The 19,988-nt window shown below is 39.3% G+C and overlaps 1 long non-coding RNA gene across 5 annotated transcripts in view; it reads left to right on the top strand.

Annotated features, from left to right (window-relative positions):
• The first annotated feature begins 799 nt into the window (after positions 1 to 799).
• The window catches only part of LOC113950617, a 105,823-nt gene continuing 86,634 nt past the window's right edge, over positions 800 to 19,988 (top strand). For 4 of the 5 annotated variants that reach the window (XR_003528803.1, XR_003528806.1, XR_003528802.1 and 1 more), the window contains exons 1-3: positions 800 to 935; positions 10,401 to 10,455; positions 10,991 to 11,083. This is a non-coding gene — a long non-coding RNA (uncharacterized LOC113950617). Of the gene's footprint in view, positions 936 to 1,006; positions 1,111 to 10,400; positions 10,456 to 10,990; positions 11,084 to 19,988 lie in introns of those variants that run through there. The other variant, XR_003528804.1, reaches the window with a different exon arrangement.

The raw sequence follows: 19,988 nt of genomic DNA, 5'->3' as shown, positions 1-19,988 counted from the left end.
CAGATTCCTATGTGATGAAATGGTGAATTTTGAGACCTTATTTTGCAGTGCAGCAATATCAGAGGTCATGGAAAATAAAAATAGTTTAAACAATTCAGTATTTGCTTTGCAATTTCCTTGTAAAACAGACTTAAATCTATGCGCGTATTAGTGAAAATCATAAATTTGATCAGACACTTGTGAACATAAGTTTATATTCAGCTTTGGTAGACTTTGACTTTGTGTTTCTCCTGGCTATCTGTCCTGGACCAAAACACAGCTCAAGCTGTTGGAAGAAGTACGGTCATAAATCAGTGTGTGTTTGAGTAGCACTAAATACAGCCCTTCTCTCTTGCCCTCTGTGACACAGTAGGTGTGAAATTAAGCCATTAACTCAGACTTATCGTGGGAAGGCAATTGTACACTTGTCATGCACATCCTTATTTCACAAATTACTAATTCCCTTAAAATAAGTATAGTTGTATTGTTTGATTGCATGTGTAATTAGTGTAGTCCCTTCCTTTCTACTGGTCTAGAGGATTTGCACAAGATCTTTTCCCGTCCATGCCAGCTGCCTACCTGGAACTCAGCTACTTCAGCCACAGATAATCCTTTTGCCTTAAGGTGAGGTAGCAAGTTAAGGGTGATTTAGTGAGCTTTGGCATCTCTTCTTAAGCAGATGAAGTTGACAGATGAACTCTGCACAAAACCTCATCTGTGAAGATTCTCTCTCAATAAAATTGAGGAGGGAAACACTTAGCACTTAAACAAGTTGCAATTCAGAGATCAACTTTTGCTTCTGTCATTCTTATTGCAGGCAAAGGATGCAATGCAACTTGATAGTTGTGCTATCCAGTGAAAAGAGATCCTCAAGTTGCATCTGCAGTGGAGATGCCCCTGCAAGAGGCATGATCTGTGTCCGAGGAGTATGGAATTGCAGACAGACTGCAACTGGGGTGAGTTGGTCTGTGACTATGCAGAAATCATGTGTTTCAATGGCAGCAGTTGCAAGTGCAAATGCAGTGCAAGTTTCAATGGCTGGTTGCAAGTCTGCTGAGAGCAACTTCTAGACGTGCAAGATTTCATCCCCTCTGCAACCAGCCATCCCTTGAGACAAGACTTTTGCAGCAGGTAAGACCTTATCCCTTCACACACTTAGAATAGTTTGTTGTTTGATGTTGTTTTATTCCTCTGTATGCCTCCTTTTGGGCCTACCCTATTGTTTATGCTGTGTGGAGGCAGAAGAACAACCTAGTTAATTGTGGTGGGGTCAGGGATGCATCCGAAAAATGAGTAATAGCAACAGCAAGATAAAATCTCTTTATCTAACATGTGCCAAAAAGAAGAAAAAAAAAAAAAAAGAGAGAGAAAAGTGGAAAAAGGAAAAAAAAGTGTGTATACCTTTTATGGTTCTGAGCAGCAGTAGCCAATCATAAATATAGCACAGCTACTTGGCAATTTTTAAGTAGCTGTTTGGTTGCTGTATGTAGATCTGGAAAGAATAAACACAATAAACTGTGGAATTTAGTCAGCCTAATTTAATTAGAAATAAATCTGAGGCATTAATTTCCGATTAGTCACCCAAAGTATAAACACGTTTAGATTCAGAATGATGATTTCTATCTTTCTCTAACTGGAGACTCATCTACTTAGAAGATTGTATTCTGAGAGAGCTAAAACTTACTTTTTGCCTATGTAGAAGTCCAATAGAATATAATTTAAAGAACTTACTTTCAGCACCAAAACCAGTACTCAGATTTCCTAAGAGACTCAGCATTTGTAGCATGGAGTCCATCAAAGAAGCTGACTCAGCTTTAAGCTCTGAGCTCAAAAGGTCACCAAGCTGAATGTTGGGTGTCTTCTTTAGACCTTGGTTAGGAAGACAACGTGATACAAGCCATGGTGACAATAAGACCTACTGGTAAACACCCTACCTAAAGGAGAAGCACACAACTGTATGAAGCCATGGGAGTGACAGAAGAACATGGGATCACAAAAAGATGGGACTTCTCTTTGACTACATCTGTAGGTATTTGATGTGTCTGAAAGTGCACCTGCCTCAAAAGACTGTTCCAAAATTCTGTACTCTGCACTCTTTAAACACAGATGAAGGAACAGAAGGAACCCAACATTACTGGAAAAATTTCCAGGGATAGGATTAAGTTTACTTTTGTCCTACTTAGAGGAAAGGCTCCTTTTCCATCTCTGGTTGAAAACACAATTTGAGCTGATTTATGAGGTGAAAAGTTCTCTCAAAACTTCTGATGCAGTTAAGATCAACTTGTTACAGGACTAAGGCTCTCTGATAAAGACTTTGTCAGTTTGGAAGGTACTGATTCAGCATAGCCACTGTTGGCAGGAGAATTTGCAGAACATGTTTTGGTGGCCTATAATGGCTTGAAGCATAACACAGCTAGAAGCACACTGCTGATTTTTCCCAAAGAGCTAAAAACATTGCAGATTTCTTAAAAAACCAGCACATTGTATTGGCAAAATTATATATATGATTATTTTTTAATAAATTGATGTAGTAATAATTTTGTGTGAATATAGATATTCTTAAAATTAGTCCAAGATGCCTGCATTATAATCCAAACCAGGTTCTTCATATTTTCTGTATGCTGCAAATACTGCATGTATTCCTAGCTCACCTTCTGTCCAAAAGGAGCCCCATCCACTGTTCATAAGTGATCATTCAACTTGCTTTTCTGCAGTAACTTTCATCAAGCTTACATTTTGGTTTTATCCAGTTTAATGGAACCTTTGGCTCAAGTTTTGGGTGCAGGTGGTTTTATATAAATCCTTAATGAATATGTTGAATCTAGGTCAGTTAAAATGCTTTCAGATGATTTAATGGTGACTTCTGTTGCTATCAAAATCCCAAGTTGTGACCAGACATCAGTATTTTCCTTTCTTGTAGAAAAATTATACTGCTCATGGGAGAGAAATAAAGCTTATGATTGGATAGTAAGTAGCTAAGTAGGGAGGAATATTTTTCCCTCTTTCATATATATATCTGGTTGTTAAATACTTTAGAAAATGTCTTGTTTTCTGAAATTAATGAAAGTTTTTTTAATAGTAGAAATGTTTTAAAGCAATCCAGCTATTCTAGCAATGCAGGAAGAAGTTTTGGAAAATTTTCTACAATTTATTCTTTCTGTGGAAAAAAATATTTGTTAGCAAGCCAGTTCCTGCTTCCAGCACCATTTTGGGCCCAGCTATCCTGAATTGGTGCCAGAACCAGCTGTCTTTTGTTATTCAGCTCAGAATGGACTCAGATTGAGCTTTAAATAGTAGCTTGAGCTTTCAGTGATTTGCTATCCCTTCAATTTTGTATTTAAATCACTAATATAAGTTGATGATTAGTATTCCATGGGTGTGCAAAGTCCCAGTGTTCCACGTGTGAAATGAACTGCTATACAGAGCAGCAGAAAAGTAATCATAGCCTTAATCCTCTGTTCAGTCCTAGCACAGTGAAAAAACTAAGGAGAAGGTGAACATCCTCATTCCACATTTTGCCTGCTTTTATTAATAGATTTGCATTTATTAAATTAGTTTTTACTAGGCTTTCTTTGTGTCATAGGTTAGTATTCTATCTGGGTACTCAAAGGGTGGTTCTGTAAGTGGAAAGAAAATTCTTCTTACAGCCACAATTTATCCTCATCTTGAACACTGTATCATATTAGCAAAACATTTATAGTGTGAGAGATGTATGAGTCAAAGTATTACATTAATAGTTTAAATTGAAGACGGGCCAGAATTTTTCTGTGGTGTTCTCTGATGTGTATATATAATGGAGGGAACAACCAAAAGGGAATTTGAATGTTGTAAATCAAATTATTGCTCAGCTCACCATCAGTAATCAGTAGAAAGTTTACACAGCTGCCTCTCAGCAACTGTTAATAATAAGGTATATTTCTACCACCATTTAGACAAGAGTAATATTTTTACCTGGGTGAGCAGCAGCACTTAGCTGGCAACATGTGGGGGAAAATGTCACTTTTTTATCCCCCTGTATAAGGTTTTTGTTGCTTTCTTTTAAATGGGTATTATTGACAATATTTGCTTACTTGGGGTGTGTTGTGTTGGAGATTTCACCACATGGTTGCCCTGCAGCTCCTGAGGAAATGCATTTGTGCTTCTGTGTTGGCACTGAGAGCACTGTGGGGTGGCTGCTGTGGGGTCCTGCACTGGTGTGGAATCGTGATTCACTGGTTGAGCACCAACACCCAGAGACCTGGAGCATTACTGGGGTGCCTGGTCTAGACTTCATGTCCAAAGGGCCAAGTTGGATTCAGGATGATGCCCACTTCTGTCATTGCTCCTTTGGATTATTATGGACAAATCTTTTAATGCTTTGTTTCTCAGTTTCCCCACAATAAAACGGACTGATGTTGTATCAGTTGGTTAGAGCATGGTGTTAATAACACCAAGGTTGTGGGTTCGATCCCCATATGAGTCATTCACTGAGGAGTTTGGACTTGATGATCCTTGTGAGTCCCTTCCAACTTTGAATATTCTGTGATTTTTTCCATTATTTTTTTCTATTCCTCTTCTCTGAAAATGTGGTGAGTTTGCAAGTAGGAAGTAGGATGAAAGTTAGGCAATAATTTTATTATTATATATTGGCATTTAATTCTTAAGTACTGTCAACTCTCAATTTCTGAATACTCTTATTTCTTATAACTAGGTCTGTACAACCTCAATTCACCTCCCTGTTCTGATGCCTTTAGATATTCTGTTCCACAGCTGCCACAGAGATTTCTGTAGGGCTCTGGTATCGTTCTGTACAGAAAATAGTCAGGCTTTGAGATAAGCAGTCTGTGTAGCAAGCAGGCTATCTGTGGATGCCTCTCTGGGTTGTTTCATGCATTGGAAAGAGCATCAGAAGGAAGTGAAAAGTGGGATAAGAGAAGGCACAGGCATTTCAGAGAGATAGGACTGTGTCTTTGCAGTAGAGCTCTGATATTATGCTGGTCTGATCACTTATGACAAAATATTGGCATGTTATAATCCATTCAGTTATTTTCTCAGCATGAAGCTGTGATTTACAAAGACTTGATCATAAGCTGCAGCTTTCTCTTCCCCTCCCCAGTGTCCCATCTCCATTATCCTAATGTGTTTATGAAGAGAACACTTCTAGATACCATCAGATGTCTTTCAGAAAGACACCTGTCAGGTCACAAGTACTCCTTTCCACACTGCTGTGTGGGACCTTGCATCCTGACTGTGTTTAACCTGGTCAGTCTCCCCTGACAGGAAACCGTGCTGAGAATCATCTGCTGCAAATTTATGTGTGACAGTACTCCCTGGAGTACATCCAGCAGCCAGCTTAGAAATTCAAAGCCACTTTCTCTAAGCACAGGAGATGCTTTAATATATTTAGAGGGGTTTTATTGTGGTTAGTAAGAGTATCTGTACCCTCTGGAACCACATCTACAATTTTCTTTGGGCAGGAAGGTGAGGGTCTCAGTACTGCATCCCCCTGCTGTGGGTACTTTGCTGCACAGTGCTCTGCACCCCTACCTTGTACTGGGGGTGAGGGATCTGTGCTAACAGGTGTCTGATAATGGTTCTGTTTGTCTACACTGCTCTACGCAGGGTTGAGTATTTCTGTGTACATGGTTCTGGGGCAAAATTGTTGAAAGGGTTAAAAATCATTTATTTTTGTTTGTAGGGTATCTTTGGGATCTGCATAATGCAGAGTGAATCAGCCAGGACAGAGCTTTGCACCAGCAGAGCTGCAGTGAAGCTGCCTCTGAGCTGGCTCTGAATAAATTCATTTCAGTGTCTGCATATGGGGAAAAAGAACTCCTTCAGGTGGCTTAAAGGAGGTGCTGAAGTTTGGAGCAGAGATTCCTAGGTCCCAGATATAGTTAATGGAGAGAGCAAGTGGCTCCCCAGTGTGACTCAGTCTGCAACACCCTGCACAACTGCCTCTCTCCCCACTGACTAAGGACAGCCAGGCTTCTGACTGAGGCACTCGGTGGGAATCTGTCATCCTGTAAGGTAGCCAGAGGGCAGACCTTTTCTACATGTAGTACTTAGATTTCTCATGAATGCTTAGACCACAGCACTCCTTTTGATTGCTTTGGCCAGGCCAGGTATGCATTTTTCTTTAGCATTTTTGGGCTAACTTATTTTTTAACACGAGGTGGTCAAAGAGTCTCCTCAGTGCCACGTTAGGTTAAAGCACCAGCAAGCACTGTCTGTAAGCATTTCACATCCCCATTGTGTGGTATTGTGGTTAATGTTGCAATGAAAGGCCAGTCCCTTGCTATGCAATTTTAATCACAAAAGGATATAATTCAGTACTACTACTACTCTGGAAGTTAAGCATGCCATGTTTCCATACTGTAGTATTAATGTGAAGGAAAAAAATAACACAGACCAAAATTATCAGCTTATAAATTGGTTTGGCTCCATGGGATTCATATGAGTAAGCTGCAGATCTGACACACGGTGTTACAGCCTATATCAGCTAAAATGTAGCAGTGACATGACATTTAGGGTTTGTCATTGTTTGGACAACCCAGGCCCTGTCTCTGAATCAGTGAGATGTTATGTCGTATAAAGAACTTACTGTGTGCAAAGAAAAATGTTTTTACTCCTTTTAGCAGACATATGATACTCATATATAGTATAAGTAGCAAGAATACAGAAGGTTTAATAATTTTGACTCATATGCACTGTTTGCTTCAAAGCCTTTTGCATGTAATTCCAACCAGGCAATGTAAGGAACAGGACAGTAATAAAAGACTGATAGAGAAAAAGGCATATACATACACAAGATGGAATAAGTTTGTAAAGAAAAGTGCTTGCTATTTAATATTTTGATTATTTTTCCTCTCCTACTTTCATCTGAACTCAAATTACATCCAATAATGTTTTAAAGAACCACTAGCCATTCTGCATTGACTTGGGGGTGGTTTTGTCAGGAACTTTATTTTTTACTTTAGCTCAGAAAAAAGTGGGTGAATTTTCTCTTGTGCTTCTGCTGTTATTGATAAATAATCCAGAATGCTCATCTGTACCTTGAGAAGCTCAGTAATCAGGGAATTTTTAAAAAGTAATGACTCACCAAACCTTCAAACTAAAGATCAGCTATGAATCACCTGGACTCTCCTAATTGCCTCATTTTAGGATTAAGACTTTCATCTGTTCTAAATCTAGTTACCGTGGAAAAATGATGAAGAAGACTTGCATATACATGTACTTTCTTCAGTGATACCTGACTTTTAGCTCTAGGGGGAAAAACCAGTCTGATAATAGGTTCATAATTCTGATATAATTTTATCAAAATATGCATCTTCAAAAAAAAATTCTTGAAATATGTAGCTTTGCAGGAGACTTATTACATCTGCTCTGTTTCAACTGGGGAGAGGTCTTTTTATAAGCAGGAAAAAAAAAAGAAATCATGAAGAGATGGAAAACTATTTATCCAGCCAAAGAGTGTGCAGATATAGAAGTCATCTAAATCTTCCACACCATTGTAAAAGATTATCACTTAATTGTTTCTAGTTTTAAAAAAATCGAAAGGAGAAGTACTTGGGTTATAGCAAGTCAAAATAAGGCCACTTTTTCAAAATAAATAAAATTTTCACATGAGAATCACTCTTGTTTCCAACTCAGCCCAAATCCTCTTTAAGCTTTTAAAGGATCATTGTAATTTCCATGTATTCTGTTTGTTGTTTAATCTTGTGTAATGTGCAAGTAAATTACTTCACTGCAAGTTTGTGTTTATGCAACTGAAGTTAGACTGCTTCATTTGTTGAGGGTTATGATTATAATTCATTCAGCTACTGACAAGAAGGCAGATTGCTGTGTGCCATTCACAATGTGCTGGTACATTGGAAAGCAGAAAGAAAACCAAATGATCAGGGTGAAACTGTCTGGGTGTTACTGGGTGTTAACATTTCCACAGGGAAGAGCACTTAGTGTCTACTGCATAGTTCTTTATTGTTGAAAGGATAGGAATCTTGTCCAAGTAAAGTTTAATGCTGCATCATACAACCTATGTAAAAAAAGTCTGAAGGCAGTCTTGAAATGAAAATTAGATTGAAGAGGTGGTGTTACTACTTTTTACTCCTTATTTTGGGTATTTCTGAGGGGAGGATTAGAGTTATGGGTTGGTTTTTGGTTTTTTTTTTAATAGAAGAGCAAAATCTCTAATGAAGTAAAAGCCAAACCCACAGTCACCTTCACCCCACATTAAGTAGTAAAACTGGAAAAACTAATATGAAAATAAATAACTGTAAAGTCAGAAATATCACTGTAGCAATCTGTGTATGAATGGCACGTGGAGGCCTTCACGTCTTGCCTCAAGGCCAATTGCCTTTGTTGGGTTGCCAGAATGGCTCACATCTGAGGGACATGGGGTGCATCAGAAGGGGCTGGGAGTGTGTGTGTGCCACATGGGAGGCAGAGTGCTGGAGCCAGCCCAGCCAGCCCTCTGTGACCCAGAGCTGCATGTGTAACTGAGGCTACTAAAGGTGAAGGTCTGTGTCCCTGAGTATGTGAAACTGTTCACTGACCTCCAGGAATTTGTTCCTGTTTCAAAGGCAAAGAAAAAATGGGGTACCGGTGGAGAAACCCAAACACCCCCACTGCTCACATTGAGGAGCAAATACTGGTGGATATCCAGTCCCTACTCCCATGTTAAAAGATTCTGAGGCATCCCTTGGGTGCCTGGAATTTTTTACCAGTACTGGCTTTGGCTGGTGAGGGTAACATAGCAAGCACAGAATCTGTAACTTGGATATCTCCCACCTTCTCTTGCTGCTTGTTGCTCAACTTTATGCCATTTTTCTTATGTCTCTTTTATTTTTCAGCCAAGCAATTCAGAACTGCCATGGTCTTCTAAAAGTTCTGTGCCACCCTGGTAACTGTATGTTTATTTGTACATCCATTTTTCTTCCTCCGCTTCCGCCCTTTAGCTTCACAGTGTCATTTGAGGACTCTAATCTCTTCCAAACCCCTGTAGGAGTGTCTGGAGTTTGGTAGTGCGTTCCTCTTTCATGTACTTAAAACAGAAGTTTAATTACAAGACAGGTTCCCTCTGAAGTCACTATATATGACAGGACTTTCTTTAATAGTGGTGTTCTTTTTAAATTTTCTTTCTGCACTTGAAGCTCAGGTTTCCTCCTGAATCAGAAAGGGTTTGAAATTGGGTTCAAGTTTTCTGTAGGTGAGGGAAAGGAAGTGGGCTTGTTTTGATGCCCATTCCTGATACAAAGGGGTAAGTTTCTTCTGTTCTCAAGATTTGCTATATAGCTTTATATAATACTTGTTAGTAAAAAAAAAAAAAAAGACAAATCATCTTTAGAAGTGCTTTGGACAGAGCTTTAACAGTGCCTGGATTACAGGTTTTTCTGTGGGCAAAATATACAGTAGAAATTCATTCATATAAGCTGAAGAATTACAGGAACTTGAACAAACTCTCCAGGGGTCAGTCCTTTTAAAGTGCCATCTTAGCTTTGTCAGGTTTAGAATTCGAAACGCTAAAACTGTGAAGCCTCAATTCCACGTGCCATTGAATTCTGGGTGCTTACTGGTATCACTGTGTGTCCATGGAAGGCCAAGGGACCAGGGTTTTGAGCTGGCCTGTGGGGCCAGCTGGAGACAATTTCTTGTCTGACAGAGAAATCCCACTCTTTTTGTGGACAAATGTGTGTGAAAGCAATGCCACAGGAGTTATAGAAAAGACAAATAAGAGAGATCTTTTCTCAGGTGTGAGCACACAAGATACTGTTAGAAGACAAAGAGAAAATTATTGGCAGCATTAAGTCCAGCCTTAAATCTGGCAGCATTAAGTCCAGCTCCATCCCCAAGAAGCTGGCTTACAAGTCCAGCATTGTTCAGCTCCTTAGTGACACAAAGCCCTCTTTGCTACGATATAGCTTGGTGTAGAAAGAGTTTGGTGTAGGTTACAGGGTATATGATGAACAGAACTTCACTGCAGACAGGGAAGCCTGGTTGTGCACCCCTGAAGTATCCATTCAGAACTTGATTTCTCTGTCTGCCCAAAAGCAGCCTTATTAATTTTTCCTTGAGGATTTCACTAGCAAAGACTTCTTAAGAGCCTAGTGAGAAACGCTGGACATCCTCCACTATTGCTGTTGGGAACTTCCCAACCTCCTATGAGAACACAGTGCGGGAGGATACAGTGTCTTTTTATGAACAGAGACACGTTTGTGCTCCTTTCTCTGAGAGGCCTTTAGCTGAAAAACACCCAGCATTTTTTATGTTGCTCAGGGTCTTCTTTCCATTGAGTTGCATCAAGAAATTTTAAGCCCATTTGCTGTATTCTGTGCTCCCTTCTCACCTGGGAACCCTTCTCTGGAACCTGGTTGAGTTCAGAGATTACCAGTGCTACCAGTACTCAGCTTTGCTTAAACTGTTTCTTTTTTTCTCCATTTCAGATGTGTGATGACTTCTAGTGTGGGGTTTAGAGTGAGTCCAAGGACACTTCGCTGGGTAGGTTTGAGCAAAGTAGGCTGTAATGACGCCATGACTGACCTTTGTATCCAGACTGTGTGTGGCAGGGGATGCAGCAGAACAACCCCACATTATGGGTTCAGGCCTCAGTTCCTGCCAAGGTACACCTGACAGCATCAGTTAGGGAGCAGGAGTGGCTTTTTGTCTCTGTAATGACCCCAGCTTATTCCACTATTTGAGAAGATTTTAAATCTCTTAAAAATTACCCTTTGGTTGAGGACACTGGGGAGATGACCAAATCTAACTAGTTTGTGCCCTTTATTGTGGTATAGTAACAAAAAAAGGCTAAAATGTAAATGTTAGCTTTTTTAGTAGATTTTATTTGTTAGCTTGCATGTGACTCCATAATTGCAACTAAACCTGATGTGAGAGGTTTCTAGTTATCAGTGATTTTTCTAAAATTAAAAAGAAATTAATTATTTCTGATAAATTCAGACATATTCAGAAGATACAGCATCTCGTTCACCAAACCTGCCATATTTTACATTATTATTTTTGTCCCTTTTGCCTTCAGTGCACAAACATTCACTGCAGTGATAATGATATCCTACAACCACGACAACGGCAAAGTTCCTGTCAGCCTTCTTTGCAGCACTTTGCCACTTTGGTAAGTACTGTATTTCTCCTTTGCAGCACTTCACAAGTTTCTTGTCTTTGCTTTTAACAGAGGTAGTTGTTTTTCTCTCTGCAGAAGCTCTGCTTCATCAGCTGTGCATTCTGCTGAAACTTGTCTCACCAAGTTCTTGGAAATGTCTTCCTTGTCAGAGGTCTCTGCTTTGCTCTTTGACACAATAATCTTTAAAGCGTAATGCTCTCACAGGAGTATTTCATGAATTTAAGCCTCAAATGATATGAGATTGGCATAAGTGAGAGAGTGGAGCCTCTAAAGCTGTGTGAATGAGAAATGCCTTTCCGACCTATCTGGAATCATGTCAATTGGCATCATCTTCTCTTGCTGTTTAACTTCATAGATATGATAACCATGCCTCGAATTTTGTGTAAATAGCTGCACAGATTGGTATTTACAGTACTTCATTAAAAAAAATCCAGTAGCATGTTAATGATCTATGATGACATTGCACTTCTGCTTTGGTGGTCTTGGAGAAGCCTTTCGTGGTGAAGTAGTAACCTCTCCAGACGCTAGTGAACTGTGTGCACAGACCTGTCTGACTGAGGTTTTGTTGCGTCAGGTGAAACCAGGCCCGTGGTACTTAGCTTAGGGACTGAAACTGGGCTTCTAGGGGAAGAGTCTTTCTTGAGACAATGCATGATGCACATGTCATCCTCTCAGTCAAGACCTCTTACTTGTTTGCTTTCATCTTGTAGCTAAATTCAGTTATAGAAGTTGCCTACTTAAATCCCTTCTGCTGTTCAATTAGTTGCTGTATCTTCCTCACACTTATTCTTAAACCATAATTCTGTGCTTTCTTCAACAGCTGCCATGCTTCAGTGCAGACCAACCTCTTTTGCTCAGTGAGGAGTATGAGTGTGATTGTTTCATACATGCTTTTTATGATCACAGTCACTTGCAAACTGCTTTAAGTTCTATGGGGATAAAAGACTACATAAATCTCTGATGATGGTTATTATGACTATGCTAACAAGAGCTGGCTGAGGAACAAGAAATTCTGTCTTGCAACAGCCTCTAAGGTTTGAAATTCTCCATTGGAACGAGATCAAACCTTTTACTGTCTGTGAAGTAAAGCTGTTGAAACATCCATTTTCAGATTCCCAATGTCAGACTTTTTTTAATTTGGGGTCTTTATGACTTCACTTGAGATCCCAGATACCTACCCTAACTAAACTCACAATGTTGTTAAACAAATTTTATTTAATGAAAAGTATTTTGTCAAAACCATTTTGATGGGCTATAACATTAATTTCCAGAGTTTTCGTTTGGAGGAGAAAATAACACCATATATTCTTATGCTCTGCTTTGGCAAATGTGAACTTACTGTATTTCTTTACTTTTAGGGCTTTTGAAATGGATCTTCGTGGAGATTGGCAAACAATTGAGTAGAGGGTGCATTTTGGGTGACTACCTTAAAAGAGAGATAGTATGTGACCAGTCTGAATGTCACTCTGCCTTGGCTTTGTGCACTGCTTGCTTTCCCCAGTCACTCGTGCCTTTTGCCAGTCTTCAGTAACCAGAGAAAACAGGTCTTTAAAAACACATGGGAAGAACTATCAGATAACACCAACATGCAAAATGCATTGTGCTGAAATGGAATTATTAGGCCACTTCTGGGGACAGTGAAGAGTAGATAACGAGGTGTCTTAGAAATAGATTTTCCTTCCACTCCCTCAAAAAGGGATGTGTGAAAGATGTCAAGGGTCTTTTAACAACTGGATCCTTCAGATGTGATAAGAAAACAGAGCAGCTCAAGCAGTGCTCAGGTGAGGTGTTAGAAAGGAAGGGAACTTTATTGGTAAATAATTTTGCCTGTTAAACAGGCTTGAATCCAGCTTTCATTCTGTGTGTGTACTTAAACTTGGCAGAGACACTGTTTCCAAATCTTGGTGTGTTTCAAGTGGGCTTTTTTTTTTTTTTGTTAGTTTTTTTCCCCCCACAAAAGAGCTAACTACATACAACTAAAATGTGGGCAGAGGAAATGAAATCTGGCTGTACACTGTCCATATTTTGGAATGTAACGTTCCTATCATGTGGGACTTGCCCACTATGATTTTTTTCTCCATACTCATAAGTACAGTTTTGAAAAATGGATGCATTCCTTCTGTCTGGTAGAGACTGGGCAGTAGTGTAGATGGTTAGTGCTGAAAAAAATCTGTTCACATAATTAAAAGAGAGACTTCTGCATGCCTCTAGGTTATGATTCTCTTGGTTCTGCTTATTTAGGACCTATTTCTCCTCCTCTTCTTCAACTTTCTCATCTGAAGAATTCATTGTATTGATTACTTTCCAAATATCTCTTTTTTGTTTGTTTTTGTCATCTAAAATTTCAGGTTCTTGCCAGCTCCTAACAAGCAAAAATATCAAGTAGGGATTGTCTGAGTTCAAGCTCTCTTATATCTTTTCTGGATGAGGAATATTTTCAGCACTGTTAATCTTTTCCACCAGCCCTTTTTTGGAAACATGGAGGGCAGAGATAATGGTGAAGTGAGGAGGGGCAGTAAACTTCTTTGAATATTTGTAATATAGTGATGTGGTAATATCTGGGATGTGTCCATGTGGTCTGTTTGTTTGATGTTGAGCACTCCTGTGTGTTTCAAAGCTGCAGCTAAAAATTCCCAGGAGCAAGAGCACAAAGAAAGTGACTGAGTGGAAGGGACAGCTTGAATGACCAGAAGCACCCTTTTGAGTTTTTTCTCCCCAGTTCTTGTTGTGTTTCTTTCTTTCAATTCTCTTTTCTCTTTAGGATACCAAGCCCCACAGAACAGGTGGAGTGGCAGCAATATTCACAAGGAAAAAGATGTGGAGATTTGGATGGAGGTTTGGGTGTTTGGGTTTTGTTGTTGTTTTATTGGTTTATTGGTTTTTCTTTTTCTTTTTGTAATAACTAGTTTAAGCATTTCTTGTAACTAGTCTTATCTACTGCTCCTCCTCAGACAGGAGTGTTTTGTTTGTTTCAGCTTGATGGCTAAATCCTTTAAGCCTCCCAGAAGTTTATTCTTGCATTTCAAAGAGCTCTGTGAATACAGAGTGAAGACAAATATAAATATGCAGAGTGAGCAGTCACCCTAGCATTACTTGCTTGTTACTTACTTACTGTGCATTTGCCTGTGATGATTTGAGTGTCTTTATCTTAGTTCATTTCTGTAGTCTTGGTCTTGCTGTTCTTGGCCTGATGCTCATTATTGACATTCCCATGTTCCCTCTGGTCATTTTTTCAGGATTTCTTCGCTTCCAAACATTGTAAATCTTGCTCTTCTGCTTAATGTTGCTCTCAGTTTGTGTAGCAGCTTGAACCCTCTTAAAGTTTTATTCTGAAAACATGTAGTTCCTGCTTAAGGACTAAATTGAAGCTTTTCATCAGAGACCTAGAGCAGGATGGTATCATGGGTGTACGTTCTTTGAAGACCAAGAGGTGGCTGTGTTGCTCTCAGGGCACTAATGGGGCTTTCCATCTCTCACCAGCTACCTAGATTCATAAAACATGATGATTTAATTGCCTTGGGCTCTCCTCTGCTGTCAGGTGTGGATGTTGCTGACCAGATAAGCAAGGCACCTCTGATCAGACTAGAGAAATACAACCTGTTGTGTCTCGCAGTCCCACTGGGTCCTGCTGTTGCTTCTCTCTCTTTATTGTCTTCTCTCAGTTCAGATCCAGGACTCAGCTCCACTCAAGTCCTTTTGTGTTTTTTCTGTCATTGACTGAGAGAGGGAAACATTAGGAAGGCATCAGACCCTTGCGGGTTGTGTAGATGATAAAATGTAATGACTTTTTGTAAAGCAAAAAGTAATTGCATGGTTAGGCCATAAATCTAATAAATGAATATGGTTATGTTAGTTAAAAAACTGCAGAGAGTGTCTCTGCTACCACTAAAAGCTCTGGTAACATGTCACTGCTGGAAGTGACAATATGCCCATGCAAAATCAATGATATTTAAAGTAGCTACACTACATAGGAAGCTAAGTCCAGAGGTGCTGTTTTCATAACTTTAACATTCCCAAATTAGCCCCTAAGCACTTCCCTCATGTAAGTGCAGTGTCCAGAATAAGATGCAAGTTGACACTGCTTTGAGATCTTTTCCTAAATTTTCCCAAAGCTTTTTTCTTTCCTAAATCCCTTTGCATTTAGTCCCCCAGGAGTCAATGAAGATACCTACAGTACTTTGGTAAGTCAGAGAGCAGGTGGTTGTCTTGCAGCATCCTCAAGGCCTTTTCACCATGCAGCTGGCCTGACGGTGCTTCTAGACTGCATGCCACGTCCTGAGCCCACATCCAGCCCTCTCACCTCTCCCACAGTCCAGGCTTAGATAACAGGTTTTGTAGCTTCTGGAAAGCCAGCTTGTCCATCCTTCACCAGTCAGATAAAGATGCCACAGTGGTGGATTCATATGAAGGACATGGGGCCATAAGCAGGCTCAGTATGTCCGAACCAGATGTAGCCTGTGGTCTGCGTTGTATCAGTGTGGTCTTGGGCCACCACACAGAGACATATTAATCTGCAACCATCCTCCTCACCACTGGTGTTCTGAGATGCATGGCTGGAACCCATACTGGAAGTGTGGTAACATTACTAGAAGCATGAGTGAATGTAACTCAGTTGGCTTGTGGGGTTTGCAGATTGACTCCCCCTGGGTTAATCACTCATCAGCCAGAAATCAAGTGAACGTTGTTCCCTGAAATGCACTGTGAAAACAGCAACAAAAAAAATTATTAAACAATCATTATTACAAGGAAAATAAACACAGAAATAAATCATTACAGATCGAACAGCAGTAAGTTACAAGGACATGTTATTGTTGTTTTTTTATAGTTCCCACTGAGCTAAGAGAAGAAATTAAAAAGAAAAAACCATAATGATGTTGAAATCAAACTGCAGCTTTCAAAAGAATGTGATTAGAATATTTGTTTATCCACCCACCTCAAACACTCTTCTTCTCTTAGGGACACAAATATTGCAATCATAAGAACAATTTTAATTTACATGGGAAATACATCTTCATTTTGCCCTACTTATAACTTGCTGAAGGGAGATGAGACCCAGTGCTAGCAAGTACCTTTATGGGAATCTTCTCTTGGTAGATTTGGGGGAGAAGCATTGTGTGATCTGTAGGAAATTGCACTTCTACTGCCAGCAGTGGTGTTGTAGGTGTATAGTAAATCCTTATGGCTGTATTCAACATGTATGATTGAAATCTTTGGAGTTGCTTGTTCAAATTAAATGAGTGGGATTCTGTCAGTGCTCAACAGCTGTGATGAAGTGGTTCATTTAGGGAAGGTATTCACTCATATCAGTTGTCTTGATTTTTCATGTGTTTCCGTTAAAGAACTCTAACATAAAACTTCAAAGTCAGATGGAGAAAATAAACTCAGCTGACGTCATCCTTCTGTTTTACTCAACATCATTTAGAAGTAATATGAATAAAAATACCACTGCATTTTTTTGCAACTTTTTTCATTATAAAATGTGCATTCATCAAAACCATTTTTAATGAAAAATGAGACAAACAATGGAATGACAGCTGGAATAAATGAATGAAGGACCTAAATGTGGAACCAGAATCAATTTTTCTCAAGATTCTAGTTTGGTTTAGTTTGTGACATTTTCTTTGGGTTGGCATGGAAATTAATATAATAAATCTGTTTTAAAATGTCAAGTTGGGAAAAAGTATTCCTGGTCAGCAATAAATCACCACTGTACAAGTACTTTAGATCCTATTGGAAAGTTGCCTGAGCTCTTCTGAGAACACACTATATGAATTCAGGACTTTACCTTTCTCTGTAGGTGTTTACCACAGGATTAGCTATAGTCCAGTGTTGAAAGATGCCTGCTGAGATGAACACAGGCTGTGTCATTCCTATTTTCTTGGAGAAAAGGTTTTGATTAACCCTGACCTTTGCATGTCTCTTACCAGAGGTTGGTCTCTGGGTTTGGCAAATACTTGCTCTTCAAAATCTACCCTGTTCGTGAATAGCAAAAGCCAATGGTTAGATTTCTCCAGTAGAAGATCAGGTTCATGAAAAGTTGACATTAGTTAATGTGATCCACTTTAATGAACACAGAAGTACTCCCTTGTCTTACTTCAAATTGAGACAAATTTTTATTCTAGGTATTGAATTTGTATGTGGGGCATTACAGTCATGTATGCAAAGGAGTTCTTGTTTTGGACCTTACCATTTCCCTGGTACACCCAACTTGCCTTGTACTATTTACAGCTTGAAATGCTATTTATTTCTTGAACTGTAGTCTCAGAAAAATGTATTACATATTGATCCAGTTCACACAGAAATTGAGGATGAGTCTCCTCTGTATTAATGCTTTTTGCTTTAACTGCTAAGTAGTATAAGAAAAAACTTTAAAGACTTGTGTTTGAGTGCAGAGACAATTCCCTGAATGACTGGTAGTTGAAAATTTATACAGTGTAATTTTACTTCCACTATGCCCAAATCTGTATTACCCCTTTCTGTTTGAGAGCAATACAGTCATATTAGCAAATACTGTATCAGAGTACACTTGTAAGGGCAGGTGAGCACTGGGCTTAACACCAGGGAGATCTATATTGAGATTTCTGAGGTATTGGAAATACCTCACACTTCATCTTGAGGTTTAGGTTCATGTAATATATAGGTGTAAGCTTTGGTAGAGTGTCTGCTTACTGTATGCATCTGCATTTTGATTGTAAAGACAAGGAATATTGCCCTGAGCAGGATCTGGTCTTAGTCACTTGGTTTAAAGAAATGCAGGGTTCTCTAGCAATGACTAATTCTCTTCTTGCACTTTCCTCCAGTTATTATTTTGAGATTTCTGGATTTAGCAAACTCTGACAAAATTTTACCAGGTGTCAGAGACCACATGTTTAAAAAAGCAAAGATTATCTTTTTATTTCATCATGCATTCAGCTTTCCAATATAAGCAGTGCCCCTGTCACTGAAAACCAGGAAATAAACTCTCTAACCAGTTTGCTAGGTTAGAAATCTGACATTATTTTATTAGCAGCTCTGGATGCATGGGAATTACTCCTCAAAGGATGCATGAGCAGCAACCTAACAGACCAGGTTATAGTTAATAAATTGATATATATTCATCACATTTATATTACATATTCGTTAGTTTTCCTGAATACATTCATATGTGCTCATTATTTTAGTGAATTTATTTGAATATGAGTAGGGGTGCTTTGAGGGTCTTTGGTGGTCATTTGGGAACATCTCATTCCCCAGAATTCCTTATTATGGTCCTGGATCTTCTGATGAATCTTCTTTCCCTGAGAGTATCTCAAATATGTGTTCAAATCATGATGCACCTCTCAAATCATTCTCTACTCCAGCACTCTATCTTTGTTCTCAAAACTAAGACATCTACTAGGACAGATTAATCACTATTATAAATAAATAAGGAAGCATTAGCTTGAACAAGAGTTATTAGTCACAGATCCAGGCAGTTAACACAAGGCCACACTAATCTCTGGCATTTGAAGTAAGCACTATATGGTATAAAACTAAGCATTAACCACAAATATAGGGGCAATATACTATAGTGCTAAGGTTAAAAGAATTTGCCATTATCTTCCCCCACTGCTGCATAGACTCATTCTTAAAGAAATGTAGCTGGCTTCATAACACCCCATTTAACATCATAATTTTGCTGGTAACAGAAGTGTCAGATGGAAATTTTAACTTTTCCATTTTTTTTTCAGTCTCTAAAAAAAAAAATTATATTTTTCACTGGGGGTGGTGTCTTATTAAATCTTCCTGTTCTTTAGTGACCTTTTGTGCCATAAGTTCTTTCTGTGGTGATGGAGATGGATTTCCTGGTGTTACTGAGGGACATCTAAGAGCCTCTCTTGGTTGAAAGCGAGCAGCGACATCATGGGAACAGGCAGTGTCAGGAGGATGTAAATTTTCCAGATGTATTGGACTTCCTTTCAGGGTCTGGTGAGTTTAGCAGCCAAATCTGCAAGTTTTCAAGCTGAAGTCTGGATTGTCTCTCTACTGGGTAGGAAAGCATGTTCCCCTGCTCCCACCATATGATGAGACATGCAGGCTTAGCTGTGTGCCCCGGAGCTCCCTCACAAGTTATGGGCTCAGCATCCAAGGCATGGAATAGTATTGATGGTGTGTTGCTGGGGGGGGGGCACAGCTAAATCACTGTGTGCTTGGTTCATCCTGGTTAGAGGTGGCAGTAGGGAGATAAAGGAACAGTTTTCCAAACCGTAACAGTCTGCTGAAAAATTAGGTGAATAAATAGTGGGCAGAGTGAGAGACGGTGGGTTTGAATTGCAGCAGGCGGGTGGCAATATAAGTTTGATGTTGGGAAACCTTTTGGGTGGCTGGAATAGCAAAGCACTGGATTCTTACCCTGCATCATTTCCACATCTGACCTTTTTGCCATTTGTGACAAACAGGGCATTTGCAACTCTCTGTGATATGACCTCTAAAGGTTACTTCAGACCCTATTTTGAATTATTCTAGTCTTGCAACCTGCAATATCTGTAGATTGTCACTGGCTATTACTGTGTACATGAAAGCATTATGCTGTTCACTGCTCGAGAACAAGCTTGTGCTTTCTCTCTGAAGTTCATGAATTTAATTCTGTTCTTTCCTGTTGATATTGGCAAGTATCTATCAGAGAGAGTACCCTGTGTGTTTTCATTGTGGCCATCTGTCCTGGTATTAGCAAAATGATTGCATAATCCAAACAACAGAATCCTTTGAGAGAGGAAGAAAAAGAAAGATACACACAAGTCATGTGGCTGACATGCACCACAGTGATGCAAATAATTGTGGAATTAGAAATAATAATAATAATGTATTAGATTTCTCAGTGGAAAAATGCTTGATCTTCTAAGGAACAATTAAAAGTACAATATGCAATATAAGCACC

The sequence above is a fragment of the Corapipo altera genome, unplaced genomic scaffold (assembly GCF_003945725.1).
Source record: "Corapipo altera isolate COAL_440 unplaced genomic scaffold, ASM394572v1 54, whole genome shotgun sequence".
Taxonomy (NCBI): domain Eukaryota; kingdom Metazoa; phylum Chordata; class Aves; order Passeriformes; family Pipridae; genus Corapipo; species Corapipo altera.
The sequence above is the reverse complement of the archived record's forward strand: the minus strand, read 5'-3'. Positions and strand labels throughout refer to the sequence as shown.